Raw genomic sequence first — 18,316 nt, 5'->3', positions numbered from 1 at the left:
AGAGCCGCTGTGTTTACTTTACTCTGGGGGCTGTGCATGGACACGGGAACACTGCCCAGACCCCTCTCTATATAACACCGGCGTGCACACACACACACACACACACACACACACACACACACACACACGCGCACGCACGCACAGATGCGCACACGATGCACCAGACACGAAAAGGGAACATTTGTTGCACAAGTCTCATGCCATGCACCATCTCAAATACCCTGCAAACAAGGTAATAGAAACTATAACTTCGGGTAGGCCGGGGCTTAGCTGTGAATTCGTTTTTTCCTTTAAGTATCAGGGAGAGGAAAACAAAAGAAGAGGTTTCTGAATCTCCAACTGGAAACTTATGAGGTAGGCAGCATTTTTCCACACGAGGGATAAAGGTATTAACCTCTAGGGGGCATTAGAAGATCCCTAAAGATTATACTCCACTTTCTTCCAGCATGTGTCAAGCCGTGTAGTTCTGCGCAGGCTAAATTTAATCAATGACAGCAGAGAACCAGATTTATCCTCTTTTCTCTTGCTCGATTCTCCTCCAACCATGATGCTATTAGCCCCCCGACCGCAGCCCGTCTCTCTGGTGAAAGGGCTAAAAAGGCAGGTTTGTTTTCCTTGGAGGCGGACTAACAAACAGCAGGGTTGGCTCTAATCTGTGCGGTAGCTGTGGAACTCGGCTTGAGGCTTGGGATACTCTAACAAGTGACCATACTTCCTTGGCTCAACGCTGGGATACGCAGACACAATGTGCAGACTTTTAATTAAAGCTCTAAACAAATCTTGTTGTCACATGAAACCGTTTCATTTTAACATACCTCGGTACGACAACAAAAAAAAAAAAGCAGTCTCAGTTGTCTGGCTTTTAGGTGGCAGCGGTGACTCTATTTTTTTTTATAGAATGACAAAAGATGCTTGGGAAAAAATTACTTGACGGTGACATGTAGACTCTGGAAAGACGTGTCTGAAAAGTAACTGGAATTCAACAGCAAACAGCAAAAAAGACTTTTAATATTGATGCATTTTGAGCACTAAATCCGTTTCTACATTTAGGAGGTAGGATTTGATCTTTGTCACTGGTCAGTCCCAGGACTGATAGGGCCAAATGTGCCCTCATTACCATGAATGTGTTATATATGAAACAACAAATACAGAAAGATCTGCTTTTTACAACAATACCTCAAAAAATAAATTAAAGTGATGTTGATTAGCATAAAAAAAACTATTATTAGATGCAAGGAACAATTCCTCTGATTAGTTTCCTCTGATTACTAGTGGAATAATATTGTTAATTTGACTCATATAGTGGTCGACAGACAGAAGATTTATGAACATTACTTATTTGGAAGTGCACCGGTGCCGTGTTGGTTGATTTCCACATCAGCAGTCAGTGCTAACGTGGGGACATGGAAACCTATTTTACTGCTAGCGTGGGATTATTTTTAAATATTTACTCATCATCACAGTAAAACAGACTATCTTTAAATAATCTACTGCTTTAATTCCTCTCTCAACCAGGAGAAAATGTTGTGAACATGTGATTATACATGAACAAACTGCGATGTACCGAGATACCGTCATAATTTGTGTTACCTGCAGTGCATTTAATCAGTTTTATGTAACTGTAAACTGAATATATAAGGATGCTTTAATTTTTTTTGTGAAAATTTTACACAACAAATAACCTCATTAACAGTGATAATACTTAATTGCAATGTCGCTGCTTCAAATCAAAGAGTCATTGCTGGATTATTTCCTCATTCTCTCCCCAGCTTCACTATAAAGTAATGCAAGAAATGGAAAAAAAGGCGAACCTTAAAAGTCGTCTAAATACCTCAACAAACAGTACATTTCCTACCTGTAACCTCTGACCTTTAGATGCTGTTTCATTCTGATAACTGAACACAGTCAAAACACGAAAAAATCAACAGACACGAGCGTTTATCTCCTCGGCAGATCAGCACACACACACACGTGACGATCTCATGAATAAGGCGTTCATACTTTAGATCATACGGCGCTCAAAGGTGATTCACATATGGCAGTGATTGGCGTGCATGCGTGTGTGTGTGTGTGTGTGTGTGTGTGTGTGTGTGTGTGTGTGTGTGTGTGTGTGCAGGAGAGAGTGTGATGGGTTTAGTGGGCACAAAGGGACCCATTTAGACAGCTCATCACCCCTCAACCCCCCTCCGTCGTCCATCAGAGGATCTAACTCACTACGCTGGCGGCTCAGAACACACATATATAGACTAACACCATTTCAGTCCGAGCTCCCTGACATTACACAAACACCAGATTCCATCAAAGATCCCCCCCCCCCCCTTGACTCCTGTGAATGCACAGAGCCAGCCAAACATCACCCGGCTTGAGATGACTGGCCTGATCACACAGGCTGGGTGGAGCTTTAAACAATCCCCCCTCAGTGTTTCGCTCACACCCGGGGCCACCACATGCCTCTAAGATGTGGAGAGGGCAGCGTGGCTGATAGCCAGAAATTACCCCCCCCCGTACCGTAACGTGCGCCCGACTGTGCGTCGCAAACGAATGGATCACATTAGCGTGAACTGCGCAGGGTCTGTTAGGGACGTGATGCTTACGAGCTGCTGGCCGGTTGACGGAGTTCTTCCACAGTGAGTCAGCATCTCCGAGCCTCCGAGCAGCCCCGGTCCCAGTGCATCATGGAGACTCTTCCGTGACAGAGGGACGGGGGACAAAGCGCTCGGGATACTGCGCCTCAGGCTCGCTAACCTTCCCTGGTGACGGCCTGCCAACAGTTCTTGTTATCTTTAGGGGCTATCTGTTTGTTTGTTTGTCAGTCTCAAGTGCTTTGCAGAGTTATGCCTCGTGAAACGGAGTCCCCCAATTTCCCATACAAAAAAAAAAAAAATCCTGCACCAATAAACAGAAAAACGAAGCATAGGCCCACAAATGCAGGAAAATGTTTTCACAGGATTAAGAAGCTGGAGACAGACGGCTCTGCCCAGTGACATGCTGAAACGGAGCAGTCTGGACCTTCGAGCTGCCCTGAGCTGCTCAGCACTTTAAAAAAAAAGAAAAAAGAAATGCATGGGAAACATCCACATACATACTATTACGGATTATAAACACAAGCGCTTACACTAGAAATTAAAAGGTTGTGTTAGGATTTAAGCTGATCATTAATGTAATTCTATTAGGGGATGTCAATATATTAAAATAATCCATGTTTACCAAAATTAAGGTGTTAGCACAAATAAATCATGTAAAGCCTGTTTTAATATCTTCTTTAAATGTATCCCTGAAGGCATTTTTTTCTTCTTATCAACATATCAGCTGCTCAGAAAGCTAATTTAATAACATTTAATGCAAATAACTTTCTATTTGTCAAGAGAAACATCTGACGGCGCTTTGAAGCTGAACTATTCGTTCAAAAGTTGCCTTTCTTTATCCACTTGGAATCGTTTCTATCTCTTATTTTTGGAGTTTTGGCCTCAGTGCATATTACTGCCCCTGCCGGCTAAAATTACTGTTTGAAACCACACTTGAGTTTCTGCTTGCTTTCCACAGCAGCTTTGATCGCTTTCTAATTACTCCAACTACGGTTTGAGCCAAGATCATCATCACAGCACCTGCTTTGATTGCATGTTAAAAATATTTACAGTGTTGAGGGGAAGTTGGGTAAAGTTTGACCCTTATTTCGGCTACAACTAACCTGCCAATTATTTTGATTTGACTAAAAATAAAAGCTGTGAAAATTCTTTACCTTCACTGCTAAACGGACGTTTTGCAAAACTGCTGTTTCCAAAAAGTTATATATATATTATATATAGAAATAAAGGCAGAAAGGTGACGTTTTACACTGAAACAATAACGAATTAATCAAATAGTTAGCTTGGGCTGCGGCTAACAATTATTTTACGCATCAAAATAGGGCTGGAGATTATACTGGTTCATACCAAAAACCGGTGTTTATATTTGTTATGATATGAATTTATAATATGCCGGCGTTTAAAACGCTGCACCACGAGACACTGTTTCAGACCCGACCATTTTCAATGGTCAATGTTTCTAAACATGGTGCTGCAAGATGTGGTGAAAATGGAAAGGTTCAAAAAAATGAAGCAACAGAACGAGAAGACTTGTGCCAAAAAAAGGTGCCGTGTCAGTTGTTTGGGTTTGTTTTAGGGAGACCTGATGTCCCCAATTGGGATGAGCTGTCCCCCGGCTAAAGCTGTCCCTGAAAGTGTCCCCAATTTTTGCTTTTTATGAATGAGAAAAAAAAAATGTTGCGGACGAACTAGAATCATTACAGTAGCCGACTGCGCTGCTATCAACATTACAGACACAACAGTTTAAATACATTCAAATGTGAATAAATATGTCAAAATACATGACACTGTAATCGGCACCGTTTCTTCATTTCATCTTGATAACATTTATTTATTTATTTTATCTCAGAGCTGTAAATATCCTCATCATTTCCACATCAGCAGGCAAACCTGCTTTACTACTAGTGTGGGATTATTCTACAATATTTACTCATCATCACAGTAAAATAGTCCATCTACTGCATTAACTCCTCTCTCAACCAGTAGAAAATGTTGTGAACACGTGATTATGTTTTAGCCCTAGGTTGCAGCTAACAATTATTTTATGCATTAAAACATAAACCTGTACATGAAATGGAAAAGCTGAAGCTGCATCCAAAAACTACTGAAATAAAATAATAATTTGAGGTGATCTTTACACTCTTAACCGTCCATTGTTAAGACTGATTGAACGCTGAGTTCTTGCTTCCTTCGTTCTGCTGCGTGTCCATCTGTCTGTCCACGTCTGACTGGGTCACAGAAACCATAGCGTGAAGACCAGTGGCTCGACAAGCCTGTCAGCGGGAAGGAGGCTACAACCAGGTGGGGAAGGACTGCAGAGAGCAGACGGGGGGTAACAGACAAACAAGGCTCGGGCCTGACCCCCGTCACTCGATTCACCCTGAGGTCTACGGAGCAGCGGCACTGAGGAAAAAGCCTCAAAAAGAAAAAACACAACCCACCGCATTCCACCAAAACAAACAAGCAGGGCCACCCAAATTTTTCAATTAGAGCCCCAGGAGGGGGACAGGAAATGGATCAGCGCAGCCTTGCCCCTGCCACCACCACCACCGCCGCCCCTCTACCTCCTCTTCCCCCAGCTGAGTAGTAGTGCTGACGTTGGGGAAGAAAAGGAGAAGTGATACACAGACCGTGGACTCGCCAGCACAGATGTCAACACAAATGATGGACAACGTAGTTCTAGGACTTGGCGCCAGATCACTATCAGCTCGTCAATCAACCGCTCGCTTTCACTCTCACGTATAATCAATCAATTAAGCCTAAAAGTACAACTAAATATACTATAGAGGCTGAGACGTTGTTGATATTAGTGGAGCAACATATCTACTGGCATTTCAGACACTAAAAGATACTAAAACAATAGTTTAAATCAAGCTTTACACAGTTCATTTCATTTTATCAGTGGGTGCTAATTCTAGGAAACGTTATCACGGTTTTATTTTAAACAAAAATACTGAATATTCCCTGCTTCCAGCTTCTCAGATGCAAAGACTTAATGCTTTTTATGTCAAATTTGATACCTGGCTGAATAAATTAAGCAATCTGCTGACATTTGAGTAAAGTGTGTGCAAATATACTTGTCTTATAGGGCTACTGGTTTCCTGAATGATAATTCAATATCGATTCAATTAGAGATATTTCAATTTTCAAAAACTGCTCCTCTAATTTTTTTTCATCCAATATACACCCACACTTCATCTTTCGGGCCTGACATTGCTCTCAGAGATGTAGCTGTTGTCATGTTTTGGATCAGCCTTGTGAAACCACTTATCTGAAACAGTCTTTTTTGGAGGAGAGGTACAGAAGGGTAGGGTAAAGGTGGAGCCTAACCCAAATACGGCATTCAGAAAGGCAGAAATAACGGGTTTTTCACTAGTTTATTATTATATTATATTAATATTTATATTGAAGAACAAGACCAACATCCTATCAAAAAGCCTCCTTTCTTCATGTGACCACGGGGAATATTTGTGTGTCTTCCTGAGTTGAGTGACGTTCAGGAGTCAGGGTGAAAAGTCTCGATTCGGTAATAGAGACAAAACACAACTTATTTACACTCACTATTTTTGTTGACACAGAATGTGCCACATGCCGAAGCGTCTGTGAGCAAGACACCAAATCATCATCAGTCATGTTCTGCCCCTTCAAATCAGCCTAAATCACCTCTATTAGTTGCATTTAATGCGAAACATCAATCGATACTGCAGATACATCCATAATAATTAGAATGGCTTATTAACAAATACTTATTTTTACACATGCATATCATAAAACACTTTCGAATTTTATTTGAATATTAATAAATTTTTACCCCTCAACAAAGACGTATACAAACACTGGATGGTTTGCAAGCAAATATTTAATATTTATTTTATTTTTTTTAATCCAGCCCTATGTGAAGTTGTATTCCTTGTGGATTCTCATCTACAACCAAGAAGAAAAGGAAATTGAACAGATCAAGACTCCAGCAACACTTGTAGTTTTATTAAACTGATGCATCATGACAATTTGTTCCATGTTCTTACAAGTGTTGACGGAGTCTTATGATACAAGCAGGGTTTTATATGACTTATAAAATGAAAACTACTGGTCAAGACAATAATCCGCGGGTTAATCAGAGTACTTACAGCCTTACAGATGCACTGAGCTAAAATCAGCGACTTTACAGAGTTTTACTTTGACTAAGGTTCCAAGCTCATGAGAGATAAGCACATATTTGTGTGGAAGAAACGATGATTATCATTCCCACCTTAGGATAATTTAAATTATCAGCATAACAGAATGTTACTCCAAAATATTACCCTTGATATTCAGTTTTTAACACAAGCCAATGAAGAAGTGATAGCTCTGATAAACAAATAACTTGGTTCAGTCCCGATACTTAAAACAGGGATTAAAGGCATTTTACATTAAAAATAAACCAGTACTTTTTCATCTAAAATCAATGTAGTAGTCACACATTATCAAGTTGTGGTAGCTCATTTAAAATATTTCAATATTTCAAGGTTTATTCTTTATCAGCATGTCTTAGAAAAACTGGACTTCGAGTCAAACTAGTTTACTGTGATGCTTTTTGTATGATTTGTGCGATTTGTTTGATTTTATAGGCGGTTTAATAGGCAAACAAGTACTTATTGTAGTTTTTGTGGAATACTTCACACTGTGTTTATAGAAGTCGTTTATAGATGCCACGTGACATTGAGTAACCACTGCAGATTGTCTGCATGAAACGAGAAGATGTGTGTCGATTGAAGTTATCATAATTACAGAGCTGTATTTAAGTCGAAGCACTGGTTGGAGAATGATGTGGAGGGGTGAAAGAGGTAGGTTTCTGGAGGTGTTTGATGTACAGTGCTGGCAGGGAATGCCTCAATTTGAGGTAATTGTCAGCACAAAAGTACAGATTATTTAATAAGACGATTTGCTGGTGAGCTTAATGTACTTTTAAGTCTTTTAGCATCAAGTAAGAAATGAGACCAGCAAGAAATAAGGGAAACATATGTACACACAGCTTAGAAGGAAAAAAAATATGATTTTTTAAGCAATTAATGTGGCCGAAATTACCAGAAGCACTTCCTGACATGGAAGAAGTCGTAAAATGTGTTCTGCTGAGCAAACAACGACCAGCACATTTAAATTCACATAAACTTCAACGGGTTTTGGCGAAGCTCACCGTGTTAGCGATTCCATATTGCACATTAAACAACATTAAACCTTCTAGCCAGCTTTCTCTACTAACGCTGACTATCACAGACACGTTAAACGCGCTCAGTGCAACACAATAAACCACTCGTTAGTGGTGTTAGAGAAAGAGACCTCTGCTTTGTTGACATTTATGACGGCTAACGTTAGCTTAGCTTCTGCTAGCGATCCAATTCAGTACGCCGGAAGCGTCAGCGGAGGGTGTCACCTGCCTTCGTTTTAACCTTAGAAAGCGCCTCATATTCCTGCCTGACATGCACTAAATACAACCTGGGCTACTCGCTCAAGTTACGAGAAAATATCTTAAAGAAAAGGTGAACTTACAGTAGACAGCGGCTTGACTGCAGCGACCACTTCCTGTATCCCGAGACTACTTCCTGCCTTTCCGTTGTCAGTCACTTCCTTTAGAATAAAATAAAATAAAATACTTATTAATATGTAAATATAATGACTCTGTTTTTTTGCAAACATTTTAATTAATTAATTGAGATTCAGAATATGAATCACACTCGCACATGTGTGTGCACATACATACATAATTTGTCTTAGTCTAATAAATAAGAACAATATCAAACATGCAACATACCATATGTAATCAAATTTAATCAAATAAAATCTAATATAATTATAATCATATCTATCTATCTATCTATCTATCTATCTATCTATCTATCTATCTATCTATCTATCTATCTATCTATCTATCTATCTATCTATCTATTTTTTGATTAGCTGTTACAATATCAATAAAAATAACAATGTGCTTGCTAAAAAAAATGTGTTTTCTTTTTTATTTTTCCCCAAAAACATTCAAATTATAAGATATATTTATATATACATATATAAACCATAGTCTTTGGTTTTACTTACATGGATAAAGTGCTTGGTATCTTTGCCACAGGTTTCTTTAAGTCATGTCATTTCATTAAGACGCATCTTACTAAATAATACTTTATTATAACAGCATCCGGATGCTATGACAGTGAGTAACACTTTCTGCATATTTGATGCCTTAATAAGTTGCCTCTTGAAACTTCGTGACTTCTAATAAACTTCTAAAACAAAGTTGTAATGATGAGACTATAAACTAGTTTGTTTTGATGACCATCTCCTTAAAGGTGCTTATCAATTAATGTGAGCTATGTGGTGTGACCACAGCTAATGATTTTTTAAATTTCTTTTTATTTAGAGTGAATCTAAGAATCCACGATGCCAGCATGCTCCTCTCTGAAGTGTCTGTGTCCTTTGTGTGAGAATTTGAACGCCCGGTGGGAGCTTTACTTCTTTCCTCGTCTCTCTTTTCACGGTGCATCACTGAGGTATTTCCACTTGTTCTGGGAAAGGCGCAGCATCATTAGAAATGCAACAGAGACCACCCAGGCACGCATTAGAACACTGATACCATTACATTTATCTCACCAAATTGTGCAGGGCAGAAAGAATTTCTGTGATAAGGCAAAGCCCAGTCCCCGGGGAAACCACATTGTCCAATTAGACAGGGCAATCTGATAATTGAGGGATCAAACTGTGACTTGGGAGTTTGCACAGATGCTGATGTAACACAGAGGCTGTTTGTCTATATAAACATCAACTTGCAGCAATGACGGTGGAAGATTTTAATCTCGGTCTCAGTGGCACAGCCTTCGCCAAATGAATGAGAACATCGGTGGCACATCACACATTCCACATGGTGCATCTACAAGTCAGTTGGTTATTACTTTAGCCAGATACTTCGAGATATGAAACACATCTGATGCAAAGAAAATATCCTCAAAGAATGTTAATATTTGCATTGATGAATATTTATTCTTTACAGCAGAGAAGCACAAGAACACTGTTCCCATGTTTGCCCATGAAATATAAGCTAGACAAGGAGCTGCTTAGCTTAGCATTAATAATTTTATTTGAAGCTGACTAACATGTGACACGCTTCTATTTATACTTTATTTGCTTAATTTGTGCAAAAAGCACTTACCTACGTTTTTCCTTGAGGTGATGTTCTGCACATGTTGTTGGCTAGTTACACTGACTAACTGTAGCTACTTATAGCTTCACATGCTAGAGTGATACTGATCTTCTCATCTGACTCTGCAAACGCATTTTATCTCCATACGTCCTCATATTAAGTTATAGGTTTGTCGCAGCTTCTTCTGCTTCATTTCAACCTGATGTCCTCATAACCAGATAGTAGTCAGTGTAAAAACATGATAGCGAGCATTTCAGTGAATTCATTCTACAGCCGATCATGTGACAAAAGCGCAAAAATGTGCAAAAATACAGTTGTTTATTCATGTTTTATTAACCTGTCTAGTTTAATATGACACACAGCCATGTTCAATTTTATATTTTGCTACATGTTGGTGTCTATATTATAATATGCAGTGAAATAATCCCCGTGTCCACATAATTCTTTTCCAAAAACTACTTCCTGTTCAAAGATGATGCTTAAGTTTTATACACCTTAGGGTCTACTAATCCCAGATACCTCGGAGAAATTAAAAATGCATAGCAAACAAAAGCTCGGGTCTCAGGAGCTTAATTTTATATTTTACTCTGTTCTCGATATTCTCACTTAGCAAGGAACATGACTGCATATTTTTAAAATAACACGGGCCTTCTGAGCAGGTGTCTCAGGTGAGCTCTGGAGGGAGAGCGTCTTCACTCCTGCACTGACCCCCAGCCCCCGACCGAACCCCCTGTAATCTACATCCCGTAATGGCACATGCTGCGCTGGCACCATTGCTCATCCCTGAACCCTATTGTTCATTGTTTGTCTTCTCCAGTTTTTTCCCATGGGCCCCTGGCCAGTGAGAGGAAAAGGTCACTGTAAATATTGCACTGAAATCCTCCCTCGCTCCCTCCCATAGAGCTCCTGAAGATGGAACAGGCGACCAGTGGGTGAGCACTTCCTTCCTGCGCAGGGCATTTCGACTGTAAGACATCAAACAAGTACGAATCCCTCAATGTCAAAGATCAATGCAGTGAGATCATGTGCTCAGTGTTGACGTTACAATAACCTGGGCAGGTCTGTGCTTTTAGTAGAGATCATAAGATAGTGTTTAATATCTATACATGCAGTTCCATTTGCAATTAAAGGACCTTTGTATTTTTCTCTGCATATCCTACAGGTGTTATTTAGTCAGCCTGTAACTATTAAGTGACTATATGTGAGTCCAATCCCTGCCTGTAATACGCATCTCATAGAAAAACACAAAAATGTATTCCAAGGGAAATTAAGTGAGACTTAGGAACCCCTGACCCATGTGTGGCTAATCACTTGCCCATAGCACAACTGTTAATATAAGAAGAGGAGATTTTAAATAAACCGCTGATATTTGGGTTTGTTTTGCTTCTGAGTGGCGCTCTATCTCCCCGCTGCTCCCCTTCCCCGGAGGAGACAAGTTCCCGGACTCACATTTTGGGCACCGGAAATCCAGGCCTGTGCCAGGCTTAGCTTGGAAAAGCATCCAGATGAACACAATGCAAGAACGAGATTTAAAGGGAACAGAGAACCTTTCAGCGGGAGTGTTGACATACTGCAGGACGCAGCGGATAACACAGCAATTAGACGAATACACATCTAAATGTAGCTTACATTATCTTGAAGGGACTCGTGGATGAACCAAAACGGCAGAAGATATTACAAACTTACTGGTGACATTTGTGAATAATGAGGACACGTTTCCTCCCAGGCGTTGTTTTTTCAAACATAGGTTTATCACAGTTCATTTTTCAATTCACCACATTGAGTTGAAGATATTTAAATCACTAAATGCCATAAGGTATAAGAAGGAGAGTATAATTCTTTCTGTGGATGAGCTTTAAAAAAGGTGAGGCACAAAGAATGAGGCGAATTTTCTGCAGTTCACAGCGTAAGATTCTGAAGAAAAAAGGGGGGGGGGGGGTATAAAGGGGCATTTTCCCAAATATGTTCAGGCTTTTACCACCCAGGTTAACATAACATGTTCCTTGCCTTCTCATAACAACGCTCCTTCGGCCCCCCAGGCCAGACAACAGGCTACTGTGTCTCAGGAGGCGCAGTCCAGATCAGCTCTGAGTGCCGTGGAGAAACACTCTCTGGGAAAAGTCTAGAAAGCAAAATGAAAAGGGATGCTGGAGACGCAAAAAGCACGGCCAGAATGAGAACCAGGCCGCACAGGCTGTCTTCTCATAATGTTCCCGCTTACACGTCCGTCCCTCCTTGAGCGGGACTTTGAGATGAAGCAGCTTTCACCCACGGGGGACCGAGCTGAAGCCGCCGATGAGCGTCGCGGGGAGTGTGTTCTGTCTCTGACGAGATGTGACGGGACGACAGGAGTGCGTTCGTTACCACTTGTGTTCGTAAACAGGTGGACTCGGTTACGGCTGGGGGTTATTTGTGCGCTGGATGGGACCAAGACAATCACAATCAGGAGGAGAGCATAATAAAATCACACACTCCTGCAGCTCAGATGTTTGAACTCAGTGGTATCTACACTGCTGCTTTGTTTTTCTGCTCTTTAGTAAGAACTTGCATTGCAACTATTTCAGTTCATTTGAATGTAAAATAATTTCTTCTTTATTGTATTTGCAAATTTGCAAACAAATTTTTTGCATTAAACACATTTGACCTTACATAAACGTGGGATGAGGGAAAATATAAAATGGAAATAGGATCATAAGGAAATGCACAAATGTTATAAATAAAATTTTGCCCAAAGAATCAAATATATTATATAGTAATTAGAAATTCAGGGGGCCTAAATGAAGATGTAGAAATTAGAACGTTAAAGGACTCTTCATTGATTAAACTGAAAAAAATAAATAAATCTAACTTTCCAGTGTGTGAAAGGAAGAGAGGGTCTTAACTTGAACGAGTCCTCTAATGCCCCACATTGGTTTTCTATCCCACGGATCCGCCCGCGAGGATTTAACACACTCAGTTGGCTTCGGTGAACATTAACTGGACTTATTGTGTAGAGTACTGGCTCACAAAGCTATGATTTAATAATATGTCTTCATTTCCGTTGCTAAATCAATGAAAGTAAGGATCCAAGGCCTTGGCAGGCAGCTTCTCTGTGTCCTCAGGATTCAAGCAGCTCAAATATTACCAGAAAAGAAAAAAAAGGTAGAATTGTTGCAGCCCAGAAGGGGGCGCTCAAGAATGAGATTTCTAACCGTGGCCTGCTGAGAATATTTACCAAGAAGCAGAGCAATAGATGTTGAGTGGATCGGAGGCGGACAAACTTGGAAAAAAAAACAACAAATGTTAGAAGTTATAATAATGGTGGGAAAATGTCTCCCTGCACTGAAGAAGAAGCCGCCAGTCCCACACTCATCTTTGCATCATTAACAAATACATTTGACGGAGAACAACCTTCTGTGAGACTATTAATTAATAATAATTAACCCTGCGTATTATTTGGGGTAACATATATTACGGCCTGGATTTAGTAAACCAAAGACTCTGCTTTTATGGATTCTTTAAATTATTTCATTTAAATATGTTGTTTTTACTAATTAGAGAACTGTTAAATGTGCATATGAGTTAAATGTGAATAACCATTAACAGCTGTAAAGTAATTTTGACCAAACAAACTGAAAAGCTTTATTTTATTTATTTATTATTTATCCAAACTATGAATAATTTATCAAAAAAACAAAACAAAATTTTACCGGACAAACAATAATAGCTTTCAGTCTGACAAAACTGAGATTTGATACAAATCTTTGACAACAACGATCTGTTTTATTTTTTTAATTCTCTTCTCGCAGCAATTCACAAGATATAGATTACTGTAGGATAAATATCATGAAAGTAAAAGAAAATTCACAATGCACAAAAAAATATAAGGAAACGATGAAAAGTTAAAATAGTTAAAAAGGCTAAATGTAAGCATGCCTCAACAAAAAGTGGTTATAAGATTCAAAGAGGAGCTCTTTATTGGAGAAGTATTGTGGTGGGATATTGTTTTTATAAATTTCATTGAGATGTGTTACGTCTTATCTGAATATAGCAAGTTCCAGTTAACATATGCAACCAGGAAGAAAACAGATCAAAAAATCAGTTGGTGGCTAAATGTTGGTTTCACACTCTACGCGCTGTTGAATAAAGGTGTGTGTGAAGAGATGGGTATCTGCACGGCGCAGACAGAGACTTCAAACACAGTTACAGAACAGAGAAAGTACAGTTACAACACAGGGGCAGGGGCAATAAATCAGTCAGACGCCCTTCAGTCCACAACAAACAGATTTCTGACTTATTTTGGGGGGGCACACCTGTATAAGTACGTGTATATGTGTACACAGATACTGTATGTGTGTGGTGCTGCAGTTGAAGCAGAGAGGCTGTTTGTGGTGGAAACACTGAGAAAGAAGACACAGAGAGGAAGCTAAACACTGGCTGCACTTTGAAGTGCGGGGCAGGATAATGCTATTGTGAGCAGGTTATTTAACCAACACCAGTACAAGTTACGTGTTAGGGGCAACACACTTCCAGTGATCCAGTTTGATCAGAGGTGATGTATGGTAAAGAGTTGTATAAATAGCGCAGGTTGGAGGGGTTATGTCGTCGTCGCGTTAATGCGAAAGCTATAAATTGTACTATTAATGGATTGGAGGCGCTGAGAGATTTCCTGTGTTAAGTGGATGAGGTAGTGTGGCATACAGGAAGGGAAGTAGCATGTGTGTAGTCCAGCGGGAGGTGGTGTTGGGGGTATGCGGAGGACTATAGGGCTGTGTATGTTGGAGCGGTGCGGAGCAGCAGAAGTGCAAATTGAGGTCAGTTTCAGCCGAGTAGCCTTTTGGCTTTGATCCTTCAGCTGAACTGGATGAAAGACATCCTGCTTCCCCGGCCAAGAAGAACCGGGAGGCGAGCAGGGGGAGGACTTCAGCTTTTCACCTGATAAATACGGCCTCGGTGCAGCACAAACTGTTTCCTCTATTACGAGGATAATCTCTTATGTTCATCTGTCTCGCCTCTCCTCTGCTAAACTCCCGGCCGCGTCCTCGCCCACGCCGCTCTGTAAATTATCCCCTCTCTTTTTCCCGCTAGTATAAATCCTGATGGGCTTTATCAAATGCCTCGTCTCTCTATCTCCTCTTCCCTGACTCCCTCTATTCTCTCACTTTCCCTTTGCGGTGCATTCAAAATCTGAACTTTGATCCTCCCACAACCTGTCAGACACTGGACCCGGAGCCCGGAGCGATCCACTGTTTGCGTGTGTGTGGCCTCGTGTGTGTTTTCACATGTGCAACCTGGCGCGAAAGCATCCCAGTTCGCGCCGGTCGCCCCTTGCGTGTTAGCAAAGAATAATTATTTAATGGGATTATATCGTTTGTGCTTGACACACTATGTCAATTACGTGTCTTTATACTGTAGTGTGACTGTACTTTTAATGTGGGTTGCATGGATCAGGGACTGCAGCTTGGAGCTTATTTTTGTAGCTATGTTTTTTTTAGTAATTAATGGTAATATTAGGTTATAAGCTCTAATTCATCGGCCGACTGAGGCCTTTCATATGTTTGCATGTTCTCTCTGAGTCTGTGTGGGTTCTCTCCAGGTACTCCGTCGTCCTCCCACCCTCCAAAGACGTGCTCGTTAGCTTAATTGATTACTCTAAACTGGCCGTAGGTGTGAGCGTGAATGGTTGTCTGTCTTTCTGCGTTAGCCTTGCGATAGACTGGAGACCTGCTGGAGACCTGTTAAGGCCCCACACACAAAGGACAAAGAAGCGGCTACGGAAAATGAATGAATAAGTTGCTGCTTGCTGTTCCACGTTAGCCAAACACACCTGGAAGAGGAAACAAAGATGATGACTGAAACTCCTTCCCCAGTTTGCAGACCAAGTTCAAGTCAGGTAATGTTGTATTAGACACAGAGGAAGTAGGAGGAGGTTGTCGTGGATGGATGGATCCACAAAACATCAGTGCACGTACATAGGTTAGCCAGAGTAAACACCAATGAAGAACTTTTATCTGAGAAGATGTGATTCCAACTCTTTCTGCAAAACAAACTACCACACGGATTGTTTGACCAAGCAGCTTGTTATGTCACATAGATACGTTCTATTGTGTTGAGACAGTGTTAGATTTGTCCCGTTTAAATCAGGTCATTACAGTTTGAGCAAAGAAGGAAGTCTGGAGACATTATTATAGACAAAAAAGAGGAGGGAGGAGGTTGGCAGTGAGTGGACGGATCCATAAAATGTCACATTTAATGCCGGGATTTGAGGCACAAAGCAAGTAAATAACAATGAGGAACATTTGTCTGACAAAAATTTGAAAACTGACTCAGTGGTCATCAGGTCTGCTGCGGAAAAACAACCCCACTTTTGTTGTGTCGTCTGGTGGTGGAGGGCGGTGACGCGGTGTTAGATTCAGATTTGTTCAGTTTAAATCAATCCATCACAGTCTGAGCAAAGAAGGAAGTCGGGTGACATTACTGTAGACAAAAAGGAGGAGGGAGGAAGTTGTGGTGGATGGACGAACCCACAAAACATCACATTTTCAGAGAGGCCGACATAAGAGGCACAGTCCAAATAAACAACGACGGAGAACCTTTATCTGACGAGATTTGATGCTGACTCAGCGTTTGTGTCTCAGATTTGTTCAGTTTAAATCAATCCACTACAAAGAAGGAAGTCTTTAGGCATTAATCTAGAGAAAAAGGAGGAGGTTAGGGTGGATGGATGGATCCACAGCTCAGGTAAACAACAACCAGGAACATTTAACATTTAACATTTAACCGAGCATTGTCCCAGACAGCTTCATCATAAAAGGGTTAGATGGAAAGATTTTTAGGGATCTCAGGAAAAGATAGTGACTTTGTAGTACGATGGTGGTGAACTGGAGCTCTTATGTGCACAAACTGAAATTACAGCAGCTTCATGAAATCTAAGTGAAATTACTGGGTAACAACTGAGAGTCTGAGCGATCACTTTCTGTTTTACCAGAACTTTGCTGAATGTTGCTAGATCCCTGAAACTGAAAGTGTCCTTAGGAGATTTACTGCAAACAACCAAAGTTTCTATTTCCTGTAGCTCACCAAGATGCATTTTACTTTTTTTGTTTTTCAAAGTATGCAGTGTTGACTCTATCTCATGTTTGCTCATGTGCATGCATGGGCTCGTGTGCTTTAAAACAAATAAAATTGGGACTAACTTGCAGAAACAAGTTGTCAAGAGCTCCTTTCAGCTGAATCAAATGTTGTCATATAGAATTTTAAATATAAACCGGAGACAGAAAAAGGAGCTAACTGCATTTTCATTTCTCATTTTGACTTCTTGCTTTGTCTTTCTGCACTTCAAAGTATTACTTCACGCTGGAAAAACAGACACATATGGAACATAAATGACAGGATGGAAGTATGAGTCCAAATACAATAGAGCTCAAGAACAAAGAGGATTAATAGAGGAGCACTTTCCTGTGTTTGACACTAGACAAGCCACCCCTTAAATGCTCTGCAAGTTCTTCATTTATTTGTTCTTGTCAGAGTTGAGTGTGCAAATGTGGAAAACAAGGAAAATAGACGTCTGGGAGGAGAGATCAGACGGTTCAAGTGAATTTATCACAGGTAAAACTATAGGCGCAGTAACGTTTTAGGACATTAGCGGAGATGTGCGTGCAAGCTTAGAGGTCGATTATAGAGGTGGGAGGATGCAAATGACGTCTGTGAAATAAAACAGAGCTACAAACAAATCTTGAGAGATAATCTGCCCTGATGTTACATTAAGTGAGCTGATCTGGCACCCATTCAGTCTGAATCCTTTCGCACTGTGTGTGGGAACAAAGAGCATCTTCACGTCAGAAAAGCGTGCGTCAGCAGCAGGGTCTTCCAGAAGAAGGTGCTCTCTGTAACGTTGTGAATGCCATAGCAGATGTCACAGCAGATTACCTGGTATGACAACAACAACACAGATTTGCGAAGCTGTGGTGACTCCACGGCTGTACAGGAACTTGCATGCGAGGGAAGCAATTTTGAAATAGCTCAGATCGTTACTGCATGATTAACGTTAGCATAAACAATACAATCATGACAAACAAAACCAAAACTATGATTTACAGTTCTGAGCTGTTTCTAATTTAGAGCACATCTTTGACTGACGGACATGTTCACGCCTCACGCCCAAATGCTAATATGCCCTGAGGTGAAACACACAAACATAACTGACAAATGTCTCTGTCTCTTTCATTCAGTCACCCTGCGACTCAGGTAGGTGATGGATTCGCCAGCTTTATTGCATAATACGACAAGTCAGAGCCGCTGGGAAACTATCCGGCTCTCTAAACTAACCTTCCCTGATCACTTCTCTGCAGCCAGAAAAACAACAACAACAACAACAACAAAAAAAAAAAAAAAGATCAATGAACTGAAAAACAGGTTTGAGGAATGGATTACTCCTCAGCTCGGTTTGAAATTAACAGCAACAAGCTTGTGGTTAACAAGTGTTTGAGATGTTGTGTATACAGGTTATACAGTTGTTTATTAAGGAGGAAACTCTGGAAAATTACTCCTTCACAAATTTAAATCTGCAGTAAATGCATACATA

General features: G+C 40.5%; 1 protein-coding gene across 1 annotated transcript in view; it reads right to left on the bottom strand.

Annotated features, from left to right (window-relative positions):
- exoc2 (exocyst complex component 2) overlaps positions 1–8,172 on the bottom strand; it is a 47,827-nt gene extending 39,655 nt beyond the window's left edge. The window contains exon 1 of the mRNA XM_047587545.1: positions 8,112–8,172. The gene's annotated coding sequence lies outside the window, so the exon portion shown is untranslated. The remainder of the gene's footprint in view (positions 1–8,111) is intronic.
- Between the last annotated feature and the right edge of the window lie 10,144 nt (positions 8,173–18,316).

This window comes from Mugil cephalus, chromosome 6 (assembly GCF_022458985.1).
Source record: "Mugil cephalus isolate CIBA_MC_2020 chromosome 6, CIBA_Mcephalus_1.1, whole genome shotgun sequence".
Taxonomy (NCBI): Eukaryota; Metazoa; Chordata; class Actinopteri; order Mugiliformes; family Mugilidae; genus Mugil; species Mugil cephalus.
Note: the sequence above shows the minus strand (reverse complement) of the source record. Positions and strands in the feature narration are given on the sequence as shown.